We start from the raw sequence: 25,531 nt of genomic DNA, 5'->3' as shown, positions 1-25,531 counted from the left end.
TGATGAAGTACCAGACATGGATACGTGAAGATTACCTTGGATTATCCACTTGGGTAGAGCCTAACTGTAATCACAAGTGTCCTCTGTTAGAAACTGGGAAAGTTTGAATGACAGGTGAACATAAGGGAACGTAGCCATGGAAAAGGCAAGGAAGAAGATTTTCCCCTGAGGCTTCTAGAAAGAACACAGCTATGATGCCTTGCATTTACTCTGCTTAGCAGTCCATGAAAACTGAAAATAATGTTGGACAAAAGAAAATTCTTTTGCCTGGTCCAGTGAGATGGCTCAGTGGATTGGGATCCTTGTGTTCAAGTCAGAGGACCATCCCCACAACCCACAAGGTAGAAGGAGAGAACTGACGTCCGTAGCTTGTTCTCTGATACCCACGCATACAAAAGACACATATTTACCCCCTATGTTAATTAAAGAAATTAATTAAAGGTTAATTAAAAAAGAAAAAATACTCTAAAAATGCTATGTGGAGTACCCATGAAATCATGCTTACTCATATTAGTTACAGGACTTGTCAGAACAAAGTAAATATAAGGGTAACACTTGAAAGTTCACATAATTTGGAAGAACAAAAGAAACAATTATACATTTTGTTAAGGAAATAGCTGAATTAGCTCCAGAGATAGAAACACATAAATTCTTATTATAAGTTTATTATAATCTAATTACATCTTTGATTCGTGTAATGTCTTACCAATTTTTTCTTGAGTGTAATTATAATTTTGAAACCTCTACCAATACATAAAAATCAATTACATTTTTATGTGTTGATGAATGTGTGCAGATGTGTGTGTGCATGTATGTGTATGTGTGTGGAAGGAGGAGGAAAGGACACCTTTAGGAGCCATTCTTCAAGAGCTGTTTACTTTGCTTTATTTATTTTTTGGAGACAAGGTATCTTACTAGACTGAAGCTTTTGAAGTAGGCTAGGATAGCTCCAGCCAGTGATCCCTCTGTCTTTATCTATCTAGTGCTGAGCTTACATATGTACACCACCATGCCTGTAATTTTAGATATGGGTTCTTAGGATCAAACTCGGATCCTTATGATTAGGTGGCAAGCATTTTACTGACTGAACTCTTTCTCTAGTCCTGTCATGTGCATTGTTATATATAAGTATTTTTATGTATCAACAAAGCAATTTTTAAAATGATGTCACTTAAAATGGAAACAAAAATGTACAGTGATAATCTATGAATAAATTATGAAAATGTAAAAAAGTGTATGGAATAGATTGTGGTGGTTTGAATACAGTTGGCTCCTGGGAAATGACACTATTAGGAGTTGTGGCCTTGTTGGAGCAGGTGTGGCATTGTTGGAAGAAGTGAATTACTGTGGGGCGGGCTTTGGGGTCCCATGCTCAGACTTTGCCCAGTAAAGGAAAGTCCCTATTCCTAACTGCCTGCAGGAGAGTTTTCTCCTGGTGGTCTTCAGATCAGGATGTAGAACTCTCAGGACCTCCTGCACCATGCCTGCCTGGATGCTGCCATATTCTTGCCTTGATGATAATGGACTGAACTTCTGAACCTGAAAGCCAGCCCCAATTAAATGTTTTCCTTAAAAGAGTTGCCTTGGTCATGGTGTCTCTTCACAGCATGATGCCTAAACTAAGACCTAGGCGATTATAAAACTTTTAAGAAATATTAAAGATATCCTAATAAGGCAAGTTTTTTTATTATAATTATGTTCGTAGATAAGACTCAATACATTAAGAGTCTACTATTCCCAAATTGATCTGGAAATTCCATACAATTCCTACCATCTGTATTTGTTCTACATCTGGAACATGTAATATATGTTTAAGGATCGGTAGGATTTCTAAAATCTTAAAGAAGAAAAACTGGAACTCCAAATATGATGGCTTATTATACAATGACAATTAAGATGACATGTTCTTCAGCAAAGGCTAAGAAAGGGATAGAATTAGACCCCAAATGTAGACCCTTACATACAAGAAAGCTTGACATATGACAGTTAAAATTTCAAATTGGTAAGAAAAACACAAACTGTTCAATGTCAGGTCCTGAGCTAATTTCTCTTTAGGAGAAAGAATGGAAATGGATCCTTGTCTCAATATATACCATACAATTGAAATTTCTCATTTATTAGCCACAAAAGCTCATTTTCTCTGGATTAAAATTTTTACTTTTTAAATTTTATTTTATTGGATATTTTATGTATTTACATTTCAAATGTTATCCCCTTTCTTGGTTTCCCCTCTGGAACCTTATCCCCCCTCCCCCTCCTTCTATGAGGGTGCTCCCCGTCCCACCCACCCACTCCCACCTAAACACCCTGGCATTGCCTTACACTGGGGAATCGAGCCTTCACAGGACCAAGGGCCTCTCCTCCCATTGATGCCCTACAAGTCCAACATCTGCTTCATATGTGGCTGGAGCCATGGGTTCCTCCATGTGTACTCTTTGAATGGTGGTTTAGTCCCTGGGAGCTCAGGGGTGGGGGGCGGTGTCTGGTTGGTTGATACTGTTATTCTTCCTATTGGGTTGCAAGTCCCTTCAGCTACTTCAGTCCTTTCTCTAATTTCTCCATAGGGGTCCACATGCTCAGTTCAATGGTTGGCTTTGAGCATCTGTCTCGCCTCTGTATTTGTCAAGCTCTGGCACAGTCACTCAGGAGACAGCTATAATAGGCTCCTGTCAGCAAGCATGTCTTGGCATCAGCAATACTGTCTGGGTTTGGTGTCTGTATATGGGATGGATCCCTAGGTGGGGCAGTCTCTGGATGTTCTTTCCTTCAGTCTCTGTTCCACACTTAGTCTTCGTATTTCCTTTAGACAGGTGCAATTCTGGGTTGAAAGTTTGGAGATGAGTGGGTGGCCCCATCCCTCAACTAGGGACAGTGCCTGTCCACCGGATATGGTCTCTACAGGTTCTCTCTCCCCTTTGTTGGGTATTTCAGCTAATGTCATCCCCGTTGGGTCCTGGGAGTCTCTTGCTTTCCTGGCATCTGGGACTTTCTGGTGGCTACCCCCAGTTCCCCATCCCCCATTGCTACATACCTATGCTCAAGTGTGAAAGACAACATATTAAAAAAATTAAAAGAAAATATTGACAACTGGTGGGTCTGGGACATTTCCTAAATAAGACACAAGAAAGATCAAACTTCGAAGAAAAAGGTTTACATATTCATTGGTGTGAAATTCTAAGGTGTTTAGAATGCTGCTATGAAAGGTTAACATTGTGAGAGTGAAAAATGATGAACTCTTTGATCATCTTCCTGTGGCAGCCACTTTGCAGACAGTCTCTTTGAAAGTTTCCTGTGCTTTTCTTCCTAATGCTTTATCTCTCAATTTAGGACATTTTACTTCCAGAAGACTTAACCTAAAATAAAACAGGATATCATGTAGTTAAAATAAAGAGAAAATCATGTGGCAATAAAAACAATGAAACACATACTATGGTTCAGTTCAAGGGAATTTTGGCTTTTTATGGAATAGAGAATGAGTAATGATTTAATCTCCACATAGACTCCTCTGAACCAAAAGTCATCATGAGAACATTTAGACTAGAAGAAGGGTGTTTTTTTTTTGTTTTTTTGTTTTTGTTTGTTTTTTTAAACATCAGCACCATTGACTTTTGGAACCAGAACTTTCTTTATGCTGGATCTACCCTGTGTGCTGTGGAATGTTTAGCAGTGTCCCTGGTTGCCCGCCACTATATGTTAGCAGTCCTTTCCTTGAGCCAAGTGTCCACTGAGAGGTACAAAATCACTTCTACTTGTGATCCACTGAATTGGGCTGCTGTGACACAGTCAATGACAGACAACACATGCATAAGGAACCTATTGCATGTCCAATTCATTTTTTAGGTGTTTTTGCCTTCATGTGTGTGAATTGCATACATACTTGGGGCCTGAGAAGACCAGAAGATGGATTTATATCCCCTGAGACTATAGATACAAGCTGTGAGCCATTGTGTGGATGTTTGGAAGATGCTGGGAATCCAATTCAGGTCCTTTGGAAGAGTAGCCAGTGCTCTTAACTGCTAAGCCATCTTTCCAGACCTTCATATTTCCTTGGTATTTCCAATTATTCATTTATTCCCTCAATATTTATTGAGACATATGCTATAAGAAATAAATGCTAAAGAACTTTAACAGTTATATCATTACATCAGGTCTCTGTGTTTTTATTACTGGTATATATCCATTTTACATGGTACTGGGTTCCACAAGGACATTTTCATAAAACATATATTACATACTTTGAGCATATTCCCTGACATATCCCTCCATTCCCGTTCTCTTTTCTCATTGCTTATCCATTTATTAGCAGAGACATCTGTTCAGTTTATAATCACAGCTCTGCATTTCTTTATTTTCAAATTTCCTTGAAAAGAAATATAAGTCTAGTTCTCAACAAAATTCAATAATGCATTAATGACCACTTGTAAGTTTAACTAACCTTGAAGTGGGCCAATTATGCCTTCCACGACTCAGAGCTCATACAATTTCTTGGAAGTTTTTCTGGATTTAGCCTTCTAGCTATTTAAACTGGATGGCTGCTATAATTTTTGTGCATAAATTAATTAATTAAACCATAACCTGAGAGGAGAGGATATGCTGAAAGTGATGATTGACCTGTATTAAAAATTTAGGAAAACGACATTTAAAAATGTTAATGCACTAATGTGTATGTATGAAGAGATATTTTTTCTTACTCACACACAAGAAAGATTTTTCAACCTCTATATTCATGGAAAGTATAGGCTATAGTCTTCATCAAACCCTTTGGATGTTCATTTTCTTTGCTTAGCCATTTTAAAGACTCTCCTTCATAGTGCACGACTTGCTTGCTCATATTTTTAAATTGTTTATTTACAAGGAATAAAAAGAAACTCCCAACTTGCAGTAGGATTGTGCACAAGGAGTATATTTTGGTCCCTGCGGCTGTGTCAAAAGCTCAGAGCAGGGATGCTGTTGCCATGGAGATGGAGATGTTGAGCTGGCTTCATCACCTTTGCCCTGCTATTTAAAATCATATGCGCAGCAAAGCTCTAGCAGACACGGGGTTTTCTCTGGTAGGCCAACTACCTCCTCCCCCTTTCTCTTTTAAAAACAACAACTTGGCAGATTAATGCCATTTTCATTTATGAGTGTTATAAAACGTAATGTAAATATCCTCTTGCACAGAATGAATGAGCAGCTCTTTGTGTCGTCTCGTTCCAGCATGAAATTGAAATTCCTTGAGAGTTTGCCAAAACCAGTTCCCCTAATGGGTTCTAACCTTTTTCTTGGTTTTCTGAGTTTATCAGAGCAGTAGGTAGAGAACATAGTAAGGCCAAGGATATTATAGGATGAGATGAGTGGTGATGGATAGAAAGGAAGTTAACTATGGGATTTAAAAACGTTATTTAAACAAATTCCTCTGTGTTTTGGGGAATAGGCCCTTCTCATACATGCCTGGTAAATGAATGTGTCAGTGCTGCTCTTTTTGATGCAACATAGCAATATGAAGGCCTTTAAAATGTTCTTGTCCCAACACTATTGATTCTAGAGGGTTAGTTCAAAAAATCCATTAATATAAGCAAAATTTTCATTAGAATTAGTCATAATGGTGGAAAACTAGTAGCAAGCAGTTCTGAAGGATATCTAAGAAGAGAGATTGAATAGATTTTACTACAGTGGAATAGGAAACAACAATAATAAATGATGAGGAAGACTTTGATTAGCTTTAAAAAGACAGTCAAGTAATACCTCTCATTAATAATCACAGGCAAAATGTTTTGATTTGTTTAGTTTTATGTCATTTGCCATGGTGTTTTGCCTGCATGCGTATCTGTGTGACAATGTCAGATTTCCTGGGACAGGGGTTTCAGACAGTTATGATCAGCCATATGGTTGTAGGAAATGAACCTGGATCCTTTAGAAGAATAGGCAGTATTCTTAACCTCTGAGCAATATTCCGTTAACACCAATTATGTAAACACACATGTACACGTAGAAAAACTGCAAGATTATGTGTACAATTTTGTTCTTCAGTACTGTCTTAAATTTATTCAATTTTTTGTCAATTTTATGTTTTACAGAGATCTATTATTTATAAAATTTAAAGGCAGTTAATTAAAATTTAATTCATACTTACATGAAAATTTTTAAAATTAAATGCCCCAGAATAATTTCCCAAAGAAAATATTGTCCTCAAAATCCTAAGACCTAATAATGACCTGCCCTTAGATTTATCTTAAAAAAACATTTGGTCATTTCATTTTTTAGGCCTCACTAAACACAACCTATTTATTAAATCTAGCTAAAGATATTGTACCTACTGATTTTTTTGGTAACGTTTGTACACACTGGACCCCAAGAATCCAGGTCTCATCTCATCCATCTCCTTAGCCGGAACTCCTGATTTTCTAGGGAAAGACATCCACAGAGGGGAGGCTCCAGCTGCCACTGAGAGCTGAGATGTGCTGCAGATGAAGGGATTTAATAGTACTGTTGCTGCACTCTCAGAATTCTGCCACTGGGGATATAGGGATGGGGGTGGAGGAATAAACCTGGAGCAAACCATAAATAAACTTGCAGATGCAGTGTGATTACGACTCCCGATGCGTTTGGGTTCTCTCTCTCTCTCTCTCTCTCTCTCTCTCTCTCTCTCTCTCTCTCTCTCTCTCTCTCTCTCTCTCTGGTGTGTGTGTGTGTGTGTGTGTGGTGTGTCTTTCTCTGTCTCTCTTCTCTCTGTGTGTCTTTCTATGTCTTTGCTGTCTCTATCTCTGTCCCTCTCCCTCACCTTACCAATGGCATTGGTCATTTCATTTTTTAGGCATCACTAAACACAACCTATTTTTTTAAATCTAGCTAAAGATATTGTACCTACTGATTTTTTTGGTAAAGTACAGTCTCCTCTCATCCATTACAATGTCCTTACCAATGGCAGCTTTTCCAGTATGGCAGGGAGATGAGTATCTTCTTTTTTTTCCCCGAAAGTAATCAAGTTGTTTTATTAAAAAAAAAACAGGAAATAAAGGCAAAGATATTATTTTAAACTGCGGGGCATTCTCTAGGCAACATATCTGGCTTCTGAGCTCAGTCAATGGCAGGATGTGGCAAGAAGCAAGGAGAGATCTGTGCTAGAGAGACAGGATGGCTGAGCAGACAAAGGCTGTTTGGGGACCCTGATCTGACCACGCAGATGGAAAGACCAAGGTTTGTGTACATGTCTAAGAACTTTATTGTGTAGTGGACTTTACACGATGCAGGGTTATTATGGTGAGTTTTATGTGTGATGATGACATTACAACTGTGAATTAAAAAGATTTTTTTAGAGATTCAGAAATCAAGTTTACAAGGTGGTGTGACTTGGTGTCTGCGACTTAGTTTGGAAAAGACAGGCTATGGGAAAAAAAAGTAGCAGACGAAGTAATCTTCTAACACTTGTCTTTTATTTTTCTTATTAATGAAAACTAAACAATGTATAAATAATTGAAATACAACTTCAGTTACTTGTTACTCTAATGATAGTCCCCACTTCCAAACTTCCCTCTGTAATATCAAAGCAAACAAGGTGAACTACTTAAGTCAGTACAAGCACAGGACATCTTGAAAAATATTCCTATAGCCCTCCTCCGTATAACAGGGACACCATGTTAAAAACAAACACCTTGAAGTTATCTGGTAGCCCTTTCTATTCTCCTCTCTGCACTCCAGGACATAGCCCTTATTATTTTACGGCAGAGATGCTGAGGTCCTTAAGCTTGCACAGGCTTGTCTTAAAGCTTTGCTCTTGGCTTTTTATCAAACTGACTTCCTACCAATAGGCAAGAGGTAGCTCTGTAGGTGGGAGGACAAGGCAGAGCTGAGACAAAATCCTTTCTCAAGTTTCTATTTAGACTGTTGGAAATGGTAGATCTCAAACACAATGGCCGTATCTTTCTGAGCTTTGCTTTGTTTAAGAAACACTACTGGGCAAAAGGAAGATGGTGGAAAATTCTGGGACAGAGCACTAAAATATGAGAAAAGGTATCCCCACACAAAGCAGAAGTAGGACTATTATTAATTTTCCCAATATCGTTTTCCAATAAATGTTTGTGTCAAACCCCTCAGAAGCCAACATTTAAGCCCTAACCATGTGCTTATATTTGCAAGTGGAGCCTTTAGGAGTGATTAAGCCCTAAAAGTATAGCCCTCATGGCCATTATTATTGTCCTTCTGAAAGGGCTTCTAGAGAGCCTTTCTGTCCTCATTCTGCCTGTGCCTACATAGTGAAAAGTTAGCTGTCTTCAACTTGGAACAGAGCCCTCACTAGAACCAAGCCATGCTGTTACTCTAATTTGAGATGTTTAGATTCCCAAAATGTGGAAATAAATTTCTCTTGTATATGTAAGTCACCCAGCGTATTTTGTTATAGCTTCCTGAATCAACACCTAATACTTGCATTAGTGTGTTTGGTGTTGCTATAGCAGCTTACCTAAAAGCTGAACACTTTATAAATAAAAGAAGTTCATTTAGTTCATATTTCTGACATTCTACAAGCATGATGCTAATGTTCTGGAAAGGGTAGTGGTCCTTGTCTGTATCACAACATAGGTAGAAAAATGGACAGGGAACTAACTTCATACAGAGGGGATAAGAGTATGAGGTGGCTTCACTTGGTCTAGTAGGTACTCAAGAACGACATCTAATCTATCTGAAGGTTATGTGTCTGTTATGTTATTACCTTGTACTGGGACCTATTTCTTAAAGTTCATCCACCTCAATATTACTTCACTGGGAATAAACTTGCAAGTTTAGAAGTAATCTTGGAGGAAAACATCTGGGGTAGGAGATATACTCTATCCACATCTAAATCCTAATTCTAGGTTTTAGAGTGCATCATAATTTTAGCTAACAAAAAGGTACTCAACCTCTCTTGGGAATCCCTATTCTCCTGTGTAAAATGAAAATAGAAATGCAAACAACCCCTTAGCTGGGTATGGTAACTCACATTTGTAAAGTTGTGACTTGGGAGGACAAGATAAGGAGATTTCCATGATCTGGGGCAACCCTGGGCTATATAGGAAGAACCTGCCCTACCTAAATACAAACAGTTCTCTATGGCTGTTTTGAGGACTAAATGAATCTGTATGTGTTAAGCCTTCAGGACCCCTGGCCTATGGTGACTTCTCAGCAATAATTTTTGTGGCTTTTATTATTGAGCTGAGACGTGTTTTTAAAATGAAATAGTTGAATTATTTGCTTTACTGTATAATTCCATTTTGTGACTATATTTTAGTTATTGCCTGTGAATAGACATGTGAGTTCTTTATAGTTTTGACTATTCTTACTGACAGTGATATGAACCTTAGTGTAATTGTCTTTTGCAGGTCATGTGTACAAAGTTTACTTGTCCACCTACTGTGTAGTGGAATTGCTAGACTACTGATCAGCTTTAGTAGAGTTTTTGAAGTTTTCCCTTAAAATATTGCTAATACTTATCAACTGAGCATCTATCTTGTGCTCTACATAGAGCCAGGAGGCTCTGAGCCTTTTATAGTAAACAAAGCACCATTCCTTACTCCACACAGTTACTAAAGCTACCCTCACTGAGTAGTACTTGAAGCATTTGGATTTTACTGAATCCTTTTAAGCTTTGAACAGGGCAATATGAGGCCACATACCAATAAAAGATCAGAGAAACAATCTATCTGTGATTGGCCCATAATTTATAGCTCTCAAAACAAATTCTAGTGAAATTAGAGCGACATAATAAAAGAGAATCAAGAAAACCAAAGGTCTGCTTCCTCTGGACAAGCAGGTCATTCAATGTGAGCAGGATGCTAGCCCTGGTTGCTATGGTGATGCTTACCTTTATTTGTTCAAAACAGTGCATTATGGGAGTGGTTCCAAGACACTAGAGACTCTTGAAATTTCTTTGCGGTATGAGGAAACCAAGGATTGAGCTACCTGAGCTAATCTTTAGCTTGATTCTGGGACAGGGAAAGAGGAAGAATAACAGTGGCCACTTTCTTTCTTTCTTCCTAAGAAATCAGCCTATTTTCACAGTTGGTAATTGCAGGTAAAAGTCCTCTTTCTTACAGAAAACTGCACTACAAATTGAGCATGAAGCTGAACTACTGTGAATAGTTGTAAGTAGAGAGGATTCAGCAGCGTTTATCAACTTTGATACTATCAACTTCTTTGTTATCAGTCTTTGTTGTGGGGGCTGTCCTGCATTGGGGATGTTCAGCGGTGTCCCTGGACTCCTATCTGTACATGTTGGTAGGACTCCATTCTCACTTGTGACAACTAGCATGACTTTAGATGTTACTTTGTGTTCCATGAGGAGGGACAGTGTTGTTCCTGATTAAACCGTCAGTATATATCTATTTCAAGAATATCTAAAAGTAAACCTTCATATTTTCTATCACTCACAGTATTGAAGATGGTTCGTATTATGAAGAAAAAGAGATGAAATTTCATATCAAGAAACTTTAATACTCTAAAGAGAGCTGTCATGAATGCTTAATGTTTTACTTTCTTAAGGGAACATTAGTAACATGTGGGAATAAACAAGAGCCCCATTTTAATTATTGACAAGTCTGATAGACAAAGAATGCTTTTCTTTCAAATACAGCAACGTTTTTCATCACCTCTTGGCTGAAAAAGGATTACCTCATGGAAGTGATCTAAGGTCTATGAAAATTACTTCTTTACACAATGCTTTCTTCGTGGTGATATTGATGCTTATGATTGTTTCCACTTCTGAATAAAGGCTTGTATGAACAGATTTTAAATTTCGGTTTGCACCTTATTTAATTATATCTATCTAGACCAGAGTACATGCTATTTTCCAAAGAATAAACTTCTTTCACATAACAATAAATGCTTAAAAAGTGTGTATTTATCTCTCTGGTATTCATTCATTTTCATTCATCCATCCATTCATTCATTCAAAAGAAGTAATCATTGAAACCTACTAGGTGTTTTGCCCTGGGAACAAAGGGTGTATAAAGCAGGCACCTACCTGCTGATGCTGTTAGATGGAAACAGAGCTCTATTGACCTAAGTAAAGTAGTTGCCTGTCCTTAGTTCCGGCTCACAGAAAGGATGGCTCTTAGACATTTGGTGACTTCATCTGTCTAAAACCATTCATTGAAGGTGAGAGGTGGATTAACTGAAATGACAAATAGGTTTCACCTAGATCAATGGCTTCTGAGAGCACTTGATTATCAGGCTCTATTTTTACTTTGTGTCAAAGAGGACTGTAACCGATTATTGATGTCTGGCAGAGACATACCATGGAAAGCATTGGAAACCTCTATGAATTTGCCATCTTTGAATTTCCAGGGCCTCAGAATCTGTGATTTGCAAGGAATCTGATGTTTCCATTTTAGTACAGTCTGGACTACAGGCCATCTCTCATTTCTGTCTCTCATTTTATTTTATTTTATTTTTTTACTTTAGGAAAAACGTTAAAATAAACATAGTTTCTGTTTGTCTTATTCTATACTTGGGATTTTCTTGATTTGGTCAGAGAAAAGAATTGCAAGTTAATTCCTTGATGCCAATTCCCTCTATTGTTTTTTTATATGCTGCTTCTATGGTTTGTAAAGATCACAAAGGCAAAACTTGACCTCCTTCATTCAGAGCCTTTCCGAGCAAATGATCTTCTAGTTCAGTGAAAGATGACTGTTTTCTTAATTTTGAATAGATGAAAATAGGCACCAATCAACAAACCTTTGGTGAAGAGGATGAATCCCTTTAGCTCGCATTTTGCTTCAATTACATTGAGGACAAAGGAGCACATCACACTCTGTGCATGAATAGATGCTTCATTATTCAAAACAAGCATCAAAGAGCATTTTGTCCCCTATAGAAAATATGCAATCACTGTTTAATTCAATGGTAGAATGCAAATTTAAATTCCCATAAGGGGAAGGCTGTTAATGCCATTTAAATTGGTTGTAAATTACAGATAATACGCCTGAGACCTTTGAATACAGATTAGTGGTGTATTGCTTTAGGAATTCAATTCTACATTGAACTTATTGTGTATTTATCTATGAAAAATACAGCCATAAAGCCTTGTTTACAGCTACATTTTATTGCCCATCTTTTTTTTTTCCATTTCCGAAGCAAATATTTCACTTTAAAATGCCAGGGAGGTGGCTTAGTGGAATCTGAGGAAATGTCCTGATGTTAAAGACAGATTAGCACTCTTTAGGAGGCAGCTCCAGTGCAGTTCCTCATTACAAACAAACAAACAAACAAACAAACAAGCAAACGAGGCAAAACAAACCTCACAGACATCATGTAGAATTTAATAAGGCTATCGCGACAGCTGAGATTTCCATGTTTCTTCATTCCTTTTAGTGCCTTTGCAACTTAAAAAAAATTCCACAGTCACAAGACAATCAGGATTTCTAGAAATTAGAGACTGATTACATCTTACTGCTAAAGTACAGCGGCCACTTAAGGGTTGTTTTTCAATTTTTTGCAGATTACATAATTATACATGGCCTGCCTGATGCAAGTCTTTGTCGGAAGAATTAGTCCTTAAGAACAAGGGTATTTCTGAAGAAGAGTATTAGATAAAAATGGACACTTTTCGATGAAGGTTTCTGAGCTCCTGACTTGAAGAATAGTGTGATGCCCCTCTGACCTTGAGGCAAAATTTGTTAAATCCTTGATGTGGTTCCATGGCTCAGGTAGGAAATAAAGTTACTCTGGGGATGAAAATAAGTCAGCTTGGATGCTGGCATTTTCTCCTTTAAAAAACGTGTGTGTGTGTGTGTGTGTGTGTGTGTGTGTGTGTGTGAGAGAGAGAGAGAGAGAGAGAGAGAGAGAGAGAGAGAGAGAAGGAGGGAGAGGAAGGGGGGAGGAAGAGAGATGGGGGAGATGGAGGGAGAGGGGGAGGGAGAGGAAGGGGAGACAGGGAGAGGGAGAGGGGGAGGGAGAGGAAGAGGAGACAGGGAGAGGGAGAGAGCACACTGTTGCCATTGATGAACAGATACAGAATGGAGCCATGCAATAGAACAATGGAGGAACTGCCCAATTCATTATGCTAGAAAGTAGATTGCTACCGTCAATGCCACAGGAAGTTAATCATTTCCAAAGAAGGGAACCAAGTCCCTCACAATACCACACCTAAATGAAATCGTTTTACTTTTTTTCTTTGATCCATCAAATATACTTTAGTCTTTTCCAAGACTACAGTGGCACTATAAACATTGTTATATGCTTCCTATGAATGACTCAGGAATTGTGATATCCCATAAGGTTAATTGAGTTTTCCCCCCTCCCTTAAATTTTTTAAGTTCCCAATATTATCTTGCTTGCTTGTCAATTTCCAACACTTTGTAAAGTAACATAGAACATGGCCCTTCTTTTCTTTCCTATTTGCTTTGAGACTCAATATATGTTCTGCTCTTTAGAATTAGAAGTAAGGATGGAAACAGTCCACTGAATCCCCAGGCTTTTCAAAGGAGAGGGTAACGATTCTTATAAATTCCTGTTAGTAGAAAGATGAAATGGGAAGGGGAAAGACTTGTGGTTTCTGATTTTTCTGTTTTTTTCCTTACGCAAATTTGGAGCTGAATAATCTTGGTGCAAGTGAATGGTGGGTGAAGTCTCTGAATTTTGTACAGATGTCCCAAGTCTGTTTATCTTCACTTTGTCTAGATGGGGCCCGGAGGTTGACCAGTTGTCTTAACTATGCCCATTTGTGCCAAAATGAAGTGATCTGGGTTTGGACCATTTAACTTTCCCCAGCCTCTCCTGGGGGCAGCTTTTGGACTTTCTAAAAGAAGCCACCGACCGAGGACCACTGATCAGTGTGCTTTACTAGCCTGCTCTAGGTCCCCATATCCTGATCCTGCTGTTAATAAGAAGAGTGTGAGAAAAAGTAAGAAAGGCATGAGACTTGAACTTGGGGTCTTAGCTTTCCTTGGTTGGGTATCTGGGCCTCACTTTTCTTATCTTGAAAGTGAGGAGCACCATGCTTTTAATTAACATAGTTACATCAGACCCTGTTCTCGACTCAGCTCACAAATAATACATCTTTTGAAGCTCAGACAATGCTTTTCTGCAGTTCATAATTCCTGACTTCAGAGGCATGAGAACAGAGAAACATGTCAAGTAGGTAATGACATTAAAATGCAGTGGATTCTTACTTTAGGTATAAAGAAAATGTTGTTTTAACCGAGAGAACTGCTTAGGCAGTAGTTCTCAACCTTCCTATGGCTGCAAACCTTTACTGTAGTTCTCCATGTTGTGGAGACCAGCAACTGTAAAATTATTTTATTGCTATTTCATAACTATAATTTTGCTACTGTTATTAATCATAATGTAAATATCTGTGTATTCCAGTGGTCTTAGGTGACCCTTGAGTAAGAGTCATTTGGCCCCCATTATAAAGGGATTATAATCTACAGGTTGAGAACCACCGAGTTAGGTTTAAGGTCTATTCAGCATAGCCAGTGAGAACACAGACTAAAGAGAAATTATTTAGGCAAAAACTGGCAGGGTCTGTGACCTGAAGCAAGTCAGCTAACACTTCTGTTCTCTGGCTTCTCATCGTGAAAATGCAGGTTATAAGGACATTTGTCCCCACACATTGTTCAAGAGATCAAGTCCAACACCTAGCATACAATGAATCCTTCATATATATTATGAGAATGTTATAGAATCTCACAAACTCAATGGTGGTAAAGGAACTAGTGAATGAAAGAGAATTGTAATTTTTTTAAATAAAAAAGCAAATATGAAGACCTGAGTTAAGACGCTCCTCACTCATGTAGAATTTTGGATGTGTACCTGTATCTCTAATGCTGGCGGCATCAAGGCATTCCTGGGGGTGACTGCTCAATCAGTATAGCTGAAGTAGCCATCTAGGTTCAGTGAGAGACACCACTCCCGAAAATAGGAGAGACAGAAAAAGAAAGCCAATATCAACTTCTTTGAATGAATAAGCATGGCACAGCACCACACACAAATGGAACACACACACACACACACACACACACACACACACACACACATGGGAGGGGGAAGAGAGAGAGAGAGAGAGAGAGAGAGAGAGAGAGAGAGCAAGCTGAAATCTAATAGTTTCTGAGAGAATGACTGAAAGCATGACTGAAGCATTGCAATCTGTGTTTGTTCTTGGGGTCAGTGTGCTAGTTGCCGAGTGGGATCACTGGGCATGACTGGGATTGTGTGGCATGAGTAGGGGAGTTCTGCACTAAGGCTAGACAAAGATCACGCTTTGATGTGCAACTGACTCCCAGAAGATACACAGTCCTGTGTATCTTAGAGAGGAAAGAAAGCAGGAAGGCAGGAGGGTGGGTATTACAGTTTAAAAGTTGCAAAGAGGAATGGAGAAGTTGGCTTGAGAGCCACTGGTAGGCCCTGGAAAATCCAGTACAGAGTATCTATTAATCAGACATGTCCAGGAAAGTCCTTTGTCGTCCATTATTTCTGCTGTTCAGATGTGCTAGACACTTTCAAGAAGAAGATAACAGGAAAATGAAGCAAAGGAACTAAGAACTGATGTGCTTTGCACAGCTGTTACCTTTTTAAATTAAATTAAATTAAATTTAAATTTTAGAAACGACCATGGTTCACAACTGGCCTACAAAATTCCTGATAATTTAGCAGCATGCCACATTACCACACTTTCGATGCTAGTTTTCCTTTTAAGTTGGGTGACCTTGAGCAGATCTATTCTGTCTCTAGGCTTAGGCCTTACTTTTCTTATCTATAGATGTTCCGTGATTTTAAATTTAAAAACAAAAATTGAGACAGAATCTCACTGTGTACCCCCAGCTGGCCTGAAAGTCTCTATGTATATGACGCTGACTTCAAACTCAGAGAAATCCATCTGACTCTGTCTCTGAGTTCTGACATTAAAGGCATGAACTACCATGGCCAATTCTGATTCTTACATGAATTAATATTTAGAAGCACCCAGAGCAGTGTCTAGTACATGTTAAGTACTAGGACCCTAAAATTTCTTTATCAACTTGAATGACAGTAAGCTTGTAATTCTTCCAAAACCGAAAAGGCTTTTTAACCAAGAAGCCTTTTTGTTCTAGCTCTAATTTCTATCCTACTTAGTTTTAAAGTAAAAGCTCTTTTCTATGGTAACAGATTATTGTGTTAATAGCCAAAGCTTTTTTTTTTTTTGACCTCAGAAGATGGAAAGATCTCCCATGCTCATGGATTGGCAGGATTAATATAGTAAAAATGGCCATTTTACCAAAAGCGATCTACAGATTCAATGCAATCCCCATCAAAATACCAATCCAATTCTTCAAAGAGTTAGACAGAACAATTTGCAAATTCATCTGGAATAACAAAAAACCCAGGATAGCTAAAGCTATCCTCAACAATAAAAGGACTTCAGGGGGAATCACTATCCCTGAACTCAAGCAGTATTACAGAGCACTAGTGATAAAAACTGCATGGTATTGGTACAGAGACAGACAGATAGACCAATGGAATAGAATTGAAGACCCAGAAATGAACCCACATACCTATGGTCACTTGATTTTTGACAAAGGAGCCAAAACCATCCAATGGAAAAAAGATAGCATTTTCAGCAAATGGTGCTGGTTCAACTGGAGGTCAACATGTAGAAGAATGCAGATCGATCCATGCTTATCACCCTGTACAAAGCTTAGGTCCAAGTGGATCAAGGACCTCCACATCAAACCAGACACACTGAAACTAATAGAAGCAAACCTAGGGCAGCATCTGGAACACATGGGCACTGGAAAAAATTTCCTGAACAAAACACCAATGGCTTACGCTCTAAGATCAAGAATCGACAAATGGGATCTCATAAAACTGCAAAGCTTCTGTAAGGCAAAGGACACTGTGGTTAGGACAAAACGGCAACCAACAGATTGGGAAAAGATCTTTACCAATCCTACAACAGATAGAGGCCTTATATCCAAAATATACAAAGCTTTTTAGATAATGAACTCCAAGGCCAATTGCAGAGATAAAAATGTTGCTTGAGTCAGATCTTCTCGCCACTCACCATAGTAGCAGGGCCCAATAGCTATCTTATTATCTGCCTGACTACCTCCATTACTTCAGTCCTGACCTAGCCAGACGCTGGAGCCTGCCTAGGGCAGAGACCAAAAATATATGCAACTTATTGAACCCGGTCTCATTTACTTCGTGTCCCCACAGGCCCTAGGGCTGCGAGTGGTAAGAAAGTAAACAGGGGAGATAAGAGAGTGAAGGGTGGCACGAAGTAACACTCAGGAATCGTAGTTGCTGCAAGGGCCTGAGGACTGGCCCTATGAGTTCAGGATTCTTAGGCAGAGTTAGGAACATTTGTGTGGGTGAGGGCAAAAGTAGGGAGGTAGGTGATTATGGTCTCCTTACTAGGGATCCCAGGACAGACAGATGAGAGTAGAACAAAGGGAACAAAGAAAGGCTAGCACACAAGATAGAAACACCAAAGCAGACTAAAAGGTCACACTTTTCACAAAAGAGAGCTGCAGTCACTAGAGAATCCTGAAATGCAGTGAATGAGAACCAGCCTTTTCTTTTGCTTAACAAACTAGAATAGAGCAATGTGGCACAGACTGCCTAGATGCACAATTCCAGCGTTTCTTCCTGAGAGCTCAAAACCTGTTATCCCATGGCCCTTGTAGTCATATTTGACTAATGGAGTGCAGGCAAAGTGATATACATCATTGCCAAGTCTGACCATAAAATCTCCCTGAATTAAGCGTGGTGTGGTAGTGTGTGCTTATAAACCTAGCACTTGTGATGTTAAGAAGGGAGGATAATTTTGAGTTTGAAGCCGTCCTGTAAGTTTAAGGAAGGCTTGTTACATAGAGACACCATTACTTTCCCCTTTTCATCCTTTCCCTCCTCCCTTTCCTTCCTTCCCTCTTCACTTTTGCACTTCTAGAGGGAAAGGAAAGCCACTGAGCTTTCTGATCTGCGCTTGACTAGGACATGGCTTTTAGTTTGTGGGTTCACTGAGATTTAGAGGTTGTTTCTTTCAACTTTGCTCCGACAAATTCACAACACAGGGGAATGGAAAGAAAGGAATATAATAGAATTATTACATTAAAACAATATAATAGGATAAACTAGAGAAACCATCAAAGCATGTTATTGGTAGTGAAGATGAACTGGCATATGGGAAAACATTGGTTTCAATTCTTATACATACTACTTCCTGATACAAATTTCATTTTGGACTATAGGTGGAGGTAAAAAGCTGACAAGCCATTCCCTTCAAGCTGGAGAGATCTTTGAGGGATGTGACGGAAGAGTTAAGGGAACACATATTGACTACATCATTGAGGAAGGCGGTATAGACTGGCTGTCACTACCTTATGACCACTTGTGGTGGGCGTTTGTTTTTTGTACCTGCCTAGTTCACCTTCTCTTCCTAGAGTCATGGCATCAAGATTTAGTTAATTTAATTTGTCTAAGGTTGGCTCTTTTCCTTAGCATCGAGGGAAAGAACCCATGCATTCTGTAGTCCCCGTGCTCATATTTAGAGCTGCAGTGATTGGTCCAAGGGTGAAAACACGATCCAAATTGATGAAACTATGTGTAAAACGGGTGTGTGACCTCAAGGGAGAATCTGCTTAAGAACTGAAGTGTCTTTGAGTAAAGCACAGGCGAGAAATGGCGTCAAGTTGTGATGCATCATCTGAACCCCTGAGTCTCATCCTGCTTGAAGTCATCCCGGTAGCTTGTAGTCAGTTCTGCAATTCAACCTTGCTGCCTCTTGTAGTTGGAAGTGGATTTTTGGCACTTACAACTGAGACTTTGCTTTCCCCAGCATTCAGATGTTACTTCCTTAGTAGAATGGGCCCCAGAAAGCAACGAATTGGGAAACAGCTGGCCCTCAGGCTCCTTTATCCTTTGCCAAGGAAAAGTGGTTTTAATCACCATAAAATCAAGCATCAATATATGAAAATATATAAGGTAAAGTAAAGGAGAACTTGATTTTTTTCTTGTTTTCTTTTATGAGAGAATGATGAACAGATGAATACTATTAAAACTACTAATACGTTTCTCTTCATTTATTCAACAAATATCTATTGAACACCTACCATGTGTCACGGACAATGTTAGGACCTGGAAGTTATTATGTTGTGGTGGTATTGTTGAGTCCTCATAAAGAATTAACTATGTGTCAGACACTGTTTGGAAATGCTTATGCTTATTAGTCATCATGTCCATTCATATAAGCCTTATCAAACATATATGGTTATTATCTCTGAGGCATGAAAACGAAGGCATAAATAGGTTAAGTGAAGAAGAGGAAATGCTAGTTTGAACTTCGGGAGATCGCCTTCAAGTCTGGGCCTAAAAATCATTGAGTCACACCTGCAATGGTTTTTGTTCATTCACATCATCATGGTCCTCATTGTTCACTCACAGTGCAGTGCTCCTTACAAAGGACCATTCTTGGGGCCTGAAAGCATCTTCATTCTGAATAACTTTTAGCAAAACTTAGTTTAACCAGACCTGACTTTAGATGTGTAGCATCACTTGCTCAATTTCAAGCACAGATTAGGTACTCTTTCTGAATAGTCTAACCATTAGCACTATGGATTAATTGGAAGGACAGGTTGTATGACAGAATACAGAATACGGAATACAGACATATCACTAGGAATGCAATTGTTAGATTTATGGTAGGCACCAGGTTCAAATCTGTAGTTCATGTTTTTCATATATGTGAGCATGTAAAAATTAGTGATTCTCTCTGAAGTTTTTAATTGTAGAAGTCACAGCAATGATTCTACTGTATTTGAATGTTGTACAGCTATAGTAAAGTAATAAGTATACTAGGTCAGAGTTAGTACCCAGTAAATGCTACCTGTCATAGCCCTTCCCTTTGGCTTTCAATTCTTCTGTTAATTGGATAAGATGCTGCATAAGATCTCCAACTGTCAAAAGTTTGAGTGACTATTATTTGCCAAATACTACTTTGGGGATGGCAAATTCTTACTGTTAAGGGGTTTGTGCATAAAGAATTATGTTTTAGGAGGGTGGTGTTTTAGCTCAGTGGTTGAGTACTTGCCCAGCAGTTGTAGAAACCTAGGCTCAACCTCCAGCACTATAATAAAGAATTATTTTTAATGTCTTTCTTTTTGGGGTGTATTTTATTTTTTAATTAATTAATCAATTTTAAAATTTACATCCCAAATGTTTCCCCCATCCTGGTCTTACCCTACAGAGTTCTTCCACTATATCCCCTCCCCCTCACCTCTGAGAGGGTGCCCCCTAGGTGTCCCCACCCTGAGGCATCACATCTCTCCAGGATTAGGCACATCCTCTTCCAATAAGGCCAGACAAGGCAGCCCTCTGCTATATATGTGCTAGGGGCCAGGAACCAGCCTGTGTATGCTCTTTGGTTGGTGGCTTAGTCTCTGGGAGCTCTGAGGGGTCAGGGTTATTTGACACTGTTGCTCTTCCTATGGAGTTGCCATCCCCTTCAGCTCCTTCAATTCTTCCATGGGAGTCCTCAACCTCAGTCCAATGTTTGGCTGTGAGTATATGCATCTGTCTCAGTCATCTGCTGGTAGAGCCTCTCAGAAGTCATCCATGCTAGGCCCCTCTCTGTAAGCACAACATAATGTTTGGTGTGTGCCCATGGGATGGATCCCAAGTTAGGCTAGTTACTGGGTGGCTTTTTCTTCAAACTCAGCTCCATTTTTGTTCACTGGATTGCTTTAGAAACAATTTTGGATTTGACTTTATACACGTGTTAGAAAGAGCCAAGTGCAGACTAAGCAGATGGTTTAATTGATGAAGTACTCACTTTGTAACCATGAGGACCTGATTTAGGTTCATAGAACTAACATAAAATATCCAAGCATGGTGGTGCACTTGTAATACCAGTACTGGGTAGGAAGAGACAGGAAGATACCTGGGACTCACTGGCCAGAGAGCCCAACCCATCTGACAAAAAAAGACTTTTTCTCTCTCAAAAAAGAAATGAAAAAGAAAGGAAGAAAGAAAAAGAAAGAAAGAAAGAAAGAAAGAAAAGGAAAAGATAGGCATACACCACTATACATGGCTTTAGAAAACAAATTTATATCATCATGTTTTAAAAATGTTTCATGGTTTTGTAAATGTACTCATTCCGATAATATTCTGAAATTTTCATTTATACTTCTGGTCTCTTATGAAAACTTTATAAGTTATTCTTAACACATGAAAAATGAATGAAAGAAACTAAATGCCCTTGTGTCTTGGGGACTTCCTCCAGTGAGATGATTTCTTTTTCATGCCTTCCTGCATTGTTCCTTTGCCAGTTACTCATTGACCATCTATATTTTGTTTTGCCCCATGTCAGATAGAAAGGACTTAGAACTAATCCAGTTCCTGTGCTACAGAAGAATGAAAATGTCATGGCAGTATTGACACTCCTTATTTCTAGATGTGGGGGAGGGGGTCATGCCTTCTGCCCTTTTATCTTATCCAGGTTTAATGACACACTAATAACCAATAGAATGAAATGGAAATAACTTATTAGTTGCTTCACAGAAAAAAATATACTTTACATTCTGGGTACTCACACTTAGAGCCTAAATTGCCATGCCCGAAATCTGGCTATCCTCAAGTCAACATGATGTGAGGAAACCCAAGTAGCTAGGTAAAAATGGTAATGTATATGTTCCATGATTAATGATAGCCAAACAGTAGCCAGATGTGTACATTAACACTTGTCCTGGTGATTCCAATCTACCACATTTCACTTACCTCTAGCTACAGAATCATTCCAACCTGAGCTCCAAAGAATGGTGACCAGAGGCAAGCCATCTCCACTGTGCCCTGTACTGATTCCTAGAATCCACCCACAAGCATAATAAAAATATTGTTCTGTGTCACTAAGTTTTGGGATGTTTTGTTACTCAGCAGAAATGGTTGAAATGCTGCTGATATGTGATGATTGCTGGGGCTTACCTGTATGTCCTTAAAGAAGTTTACTGTACTCACAAATTAACAGCCTTTGATGAGCAGCTTCAAACCATGGGATTTAACATTTGAGAACCATAATGTGTCAAGCATTCCAAAAATCTGGCTCGTTGGACAGCTCTATTTTCACAGCCTAAAAATGACATCTAATGTTCCTCTCCATTCCATGACTCAGGAATTCAGCACCTGTTTCAACATTTTTTACTTCCCAGAAGTTGTTTCTTTGAAGGCTCAGAGATATCCACTCATAATAGTCATGCATCTGAGAAAACAAAGTTCCACCAGAGGCACATAAAAGATCTTAAAGGGGGATTACAGCTATATGTTTTAACTTTCATTATTTGCCTATTGACAAAATCATGGAGATCCTGAAAGATAGGGTGTTTTATTCACGACCACAGAGGTAGGTGGTGATCAAATGCTAGTACTTTGGGCCCTTGCCTCATCTCTATATTCTAATGCCTCTTCACTTAAACATAATGAACGACATCATACTCCAGATGGCATCAAATAAACACTGTGGAGTCAGCTAGCACCATGAAGAGTTTTAGTTCTGCTACTTAGTTGCTGTATATGTCCAAGTTGATATCCCTGAGCCTCAGATTTAGCATCTGTATAATGGGGTATGTGTTTAAAAAGAAAATTACTTAACAAAAATATGGGTATGAACGGAGAGGATGCCCAGAGAGCATGTTAGTGTGTTTGCTCTTTGGTAAGTGTTTATCAAGTCTTGAACTTTCTGGATTGAAACATGTTGGCTCACACCTTATAAATATACAAAAAATGTGAGAGATTCTGGCATAAGTGATGAATGTTCTTCTAGTTTAAGGGTAAGCAAAGGTGATCTCGAAATTACCACCACTGTCCGCTCTATGGGATGACTAAAAGGCTGCTTCCTTTACCTGAGTAACTGTGATACTGGTATCCCTCTTCCATGGATGTGTGTTTATTAGGCATGCTGGCTTGTCTTTCTGAGACATCCTCCTACCTTGTGGATGCTGTCTCCATTTCTATAAACATAAGTCATCATGATTAAATCCTTCTCTATCTCAAATCTCTTTGTCAGCCATTAGTATTGATGGCTCTCTGTAGATTGGTCTATGCTCTGCAGATTAGTCTATGAGGGACTGTGATGTGATCAACTTCCTGCCTCCTCATGCCAGCAGAGTCCTTTGAGAGCAGTATGAGTGCACTCCTGGGAAAATAAATACCCATCTGCTCATCTCTGGCTCCTAACAGCTCAGAGGATCCTACTGATTCCCTGGCTTGGAGCAACCTCAAGAACGCAGCTCTAAAGTCAATTGCAGAGTTAATTATGAAACATGAAACAGAAACATGAACATGAACATGTGTATAAAACAGCCCTTCCTGACCTTCCCCTCCAGAAATGTGGAACCCATCTTATGTCGAAGAGGACGGGTGGAATTTTCTTCACTTTGATGGATGTAGTCAATCGAAAGCATTTACCAACGTACAGTGCACTTAGAATTATCTACAGCTAAGAAGTAAGAAAACAAAGATACAGGAGACACCAACATCCCTGCTTTCTCTGAATTCATAGTCTTCTTAGAGATGTTAAGGTCTACAGTGGTGACCATAAAGTATGATCAATATTAAATTTTTCCACGTGTGTCAAGACAGTAAATGATAAGAAGGGATATGGCTTTTGTTTGGTGAAAAGTGAGGCAGGGCTGGGGAAAGCTAGACAGGAGAGGAAGACTGTCATTTAGCTGAAGGGATTAGTGAGCTCCAGGATTAGGGAAGGGATGACGTGTACAGTTTCAGGGATCTATAATGTTGACAAGAATGCAAACAATCCAGTGGGAAGGAAACAAGGTGGGAAAGGATGTTCAAAATTCCTTTGTGGGGCTGGAGAAATGGCTCAGCCATTAAACACACTTGCTGAGCAATCATGAGGACGCAGTTCAGATCCCAGCACGCGCGTAACAAGTCAGGAGCCCTGCAAACAACAGTACTCCCAGCTCCAGGAGACCTGATGCCCACCTTCTGGTCTCCATGTGTGCATAGCCGTGTGTACCTGCTTGTGCACAGACACTCATACACAAATTAGTAAAATAAATCTTGAAACATAATTTGCTGTAAAACTTCACTTTGGCTGTGTGTGCAGCCTGGACTTTGTTCTTTACGGATAAAGTGACACCACAAAAGGTTATTAATCAAGGGAAAATGGCACTGCTTCCAAGGTGAAGCACAAGACAGGGAGGAATTGATTTCACATACACTATTTAGTAAGCTCAGACATAATTCCTAGGAGATAGGAGTTACTGTATGGCAGGGACCATCAAACAATGACTAATGAGGCTCCATTCAATAGTAGCTTGACCAGAATTAATATACATACATTGCTTCTATGACACCTACACTTGAACTAGCAGCAATTGTTCAATCAATGCTGGTAAAGGGAGAGAACAAATGTGGAGTGCTTCTACTCTTAAGGGACTCCCCGTGAACGTAAGCAGGAGGCTTTGAAAGCCCACAAATTGTGCTTGCTGATTAATCCCCTGACATAAAATGGCTATGAAGCACCCAGTTTGCATAGGGTGAAAAGAGGACTACTTTGCTCTGCTCCAATTATTCTAGATAATAAACAACTCATTATCTAAGAAAAATCATGGAAACAGTGTCCTTGATATCTCTAGGTTTTCAATGAAAGCCAGACATAGGGAACCAGGAGTCAGTCAGATATATGTCACAGTGCCATAGCTATATTGTATTTGGTGCCTTCAGCTCCTGTCTCATACAGATTGTAGATCCATTCACAGTTGCTAGTTCACTTTGGTGCTGCTGAATCCTAGGGTCAGGGGTAAATCTTGGATTTGCCGTCCTTAGCATCATTAACCAAAGACAAAGACTCAGTGCAAGTACCATATTTGAAGGTAGCTTCAAAAAGCAATGCCTGGACAATGACAACATGGGGGAAGGAGGGAGGGATGGCACAACTCCCTGTGTTTTGAATAAGAGTGGAAAGGACTCCCAGTAGAAGCTGGGAGGGACAGCGGTGATCACGATACTCAAAGTAATCTGACATAGAGGACAAGAAGGAAGCTGGGTTATTACTCCACTGAATTTCACTTCTGACATGGTTTAAAAGCTGCTCGTAGGGTCATGAACCCTCCAGTCCTCTCATCACCGCCTGAGTACCAGCCAAGTGTCTTTTTGTAGAAATTGCAGCTGTTTGTATGTAACAAGCAGTCTGGAGTGTGTGTTGAGGAAGGAAGATATTTAGGGGTACTAACAAGACCTGCTATAGGAACTTACAATCACACAGGACCTCTAATTCTATTTTATGGAAATGATTTATGTTTCAGGTTCAAGGAGGATGGATATGCAAACACTGAATTTTTTTTCATCTTTATTAACTTGGGTATTTCTTACTTACATTTCGATTGTTATTCCCCTTCCCAGTTTCTGGGCCAACATCACCCTAACCTCTCCCCCTTCCCCTTCTCTATGGGTGTTCCCCTCCCCAGCCTGCCCCCATTACCGCCCTCCCCCCAACAATCACGTTCACTGGGGGTTCAAGATGGCTCAGCCGTTAAAGGTTAGGCTCACAACAAAACACTGAAAATTTAAAAACATCTTTGTGTGT

At 39.3% G+C, this 25,531-nt stretch overlaps 2 long non-coding RNA genes across 2 annotated transcripts in view; one reads left to right on the top strand and one right to left on the bottom strand.

Moving 5' to 3' along the window:
• Nucleotides 1-2,178: 2,178 nt before the first annotated feature.
• Nucleotides 2,179-25,531, bottom strand: part of LOC147998206 (uncharacterized) — an 83,873-nt gene continuing 60,520 nt past the window's right edge. Inside the window, exon 3 of the long non-coding RNA XR_015646534.1 lies at nt 2,179-3,353. This is a non-coding gene — a long non-coding RNA (uncharacterized LOC147998206). The remainder of the gene's footprint in view (nt 3,354-25,531) is intronic.
• LOC147998207 (uncharacterized) lies at nt 9,868-20,083 on the top strand. Its single transcript, XR_015646533.1, has 3 exons — nt 9,868-10,027; nt 12,452-12,659; nt 18,183-20,083. It is a non-coding gene; the product is annotated as an uncharacterized LOC147998207 (long non-coding RNA).

This window comes from Rattus norvegicus, chromosome X (assembly GCF_021556685.1).
Source record: "Rattus norvegicus strain SHRSP/BbbUtx chromosome X, alternate assembly SHRSP_T2T, whole genome shotgun sequence".
In the NCBI taxonomy this organism is placed as follows: domain Eukaryota; kingdom Metazoa; phylum Chordata; class Mammalia; order Rodentia; family Muridae; genus Rattus; species Rattus norvegicus.
The sequence above is the reverse complement of the archived record's forward strand: the minus strand, read 5'-3'. Positions and strand labels throughout refer to the sequence as shown.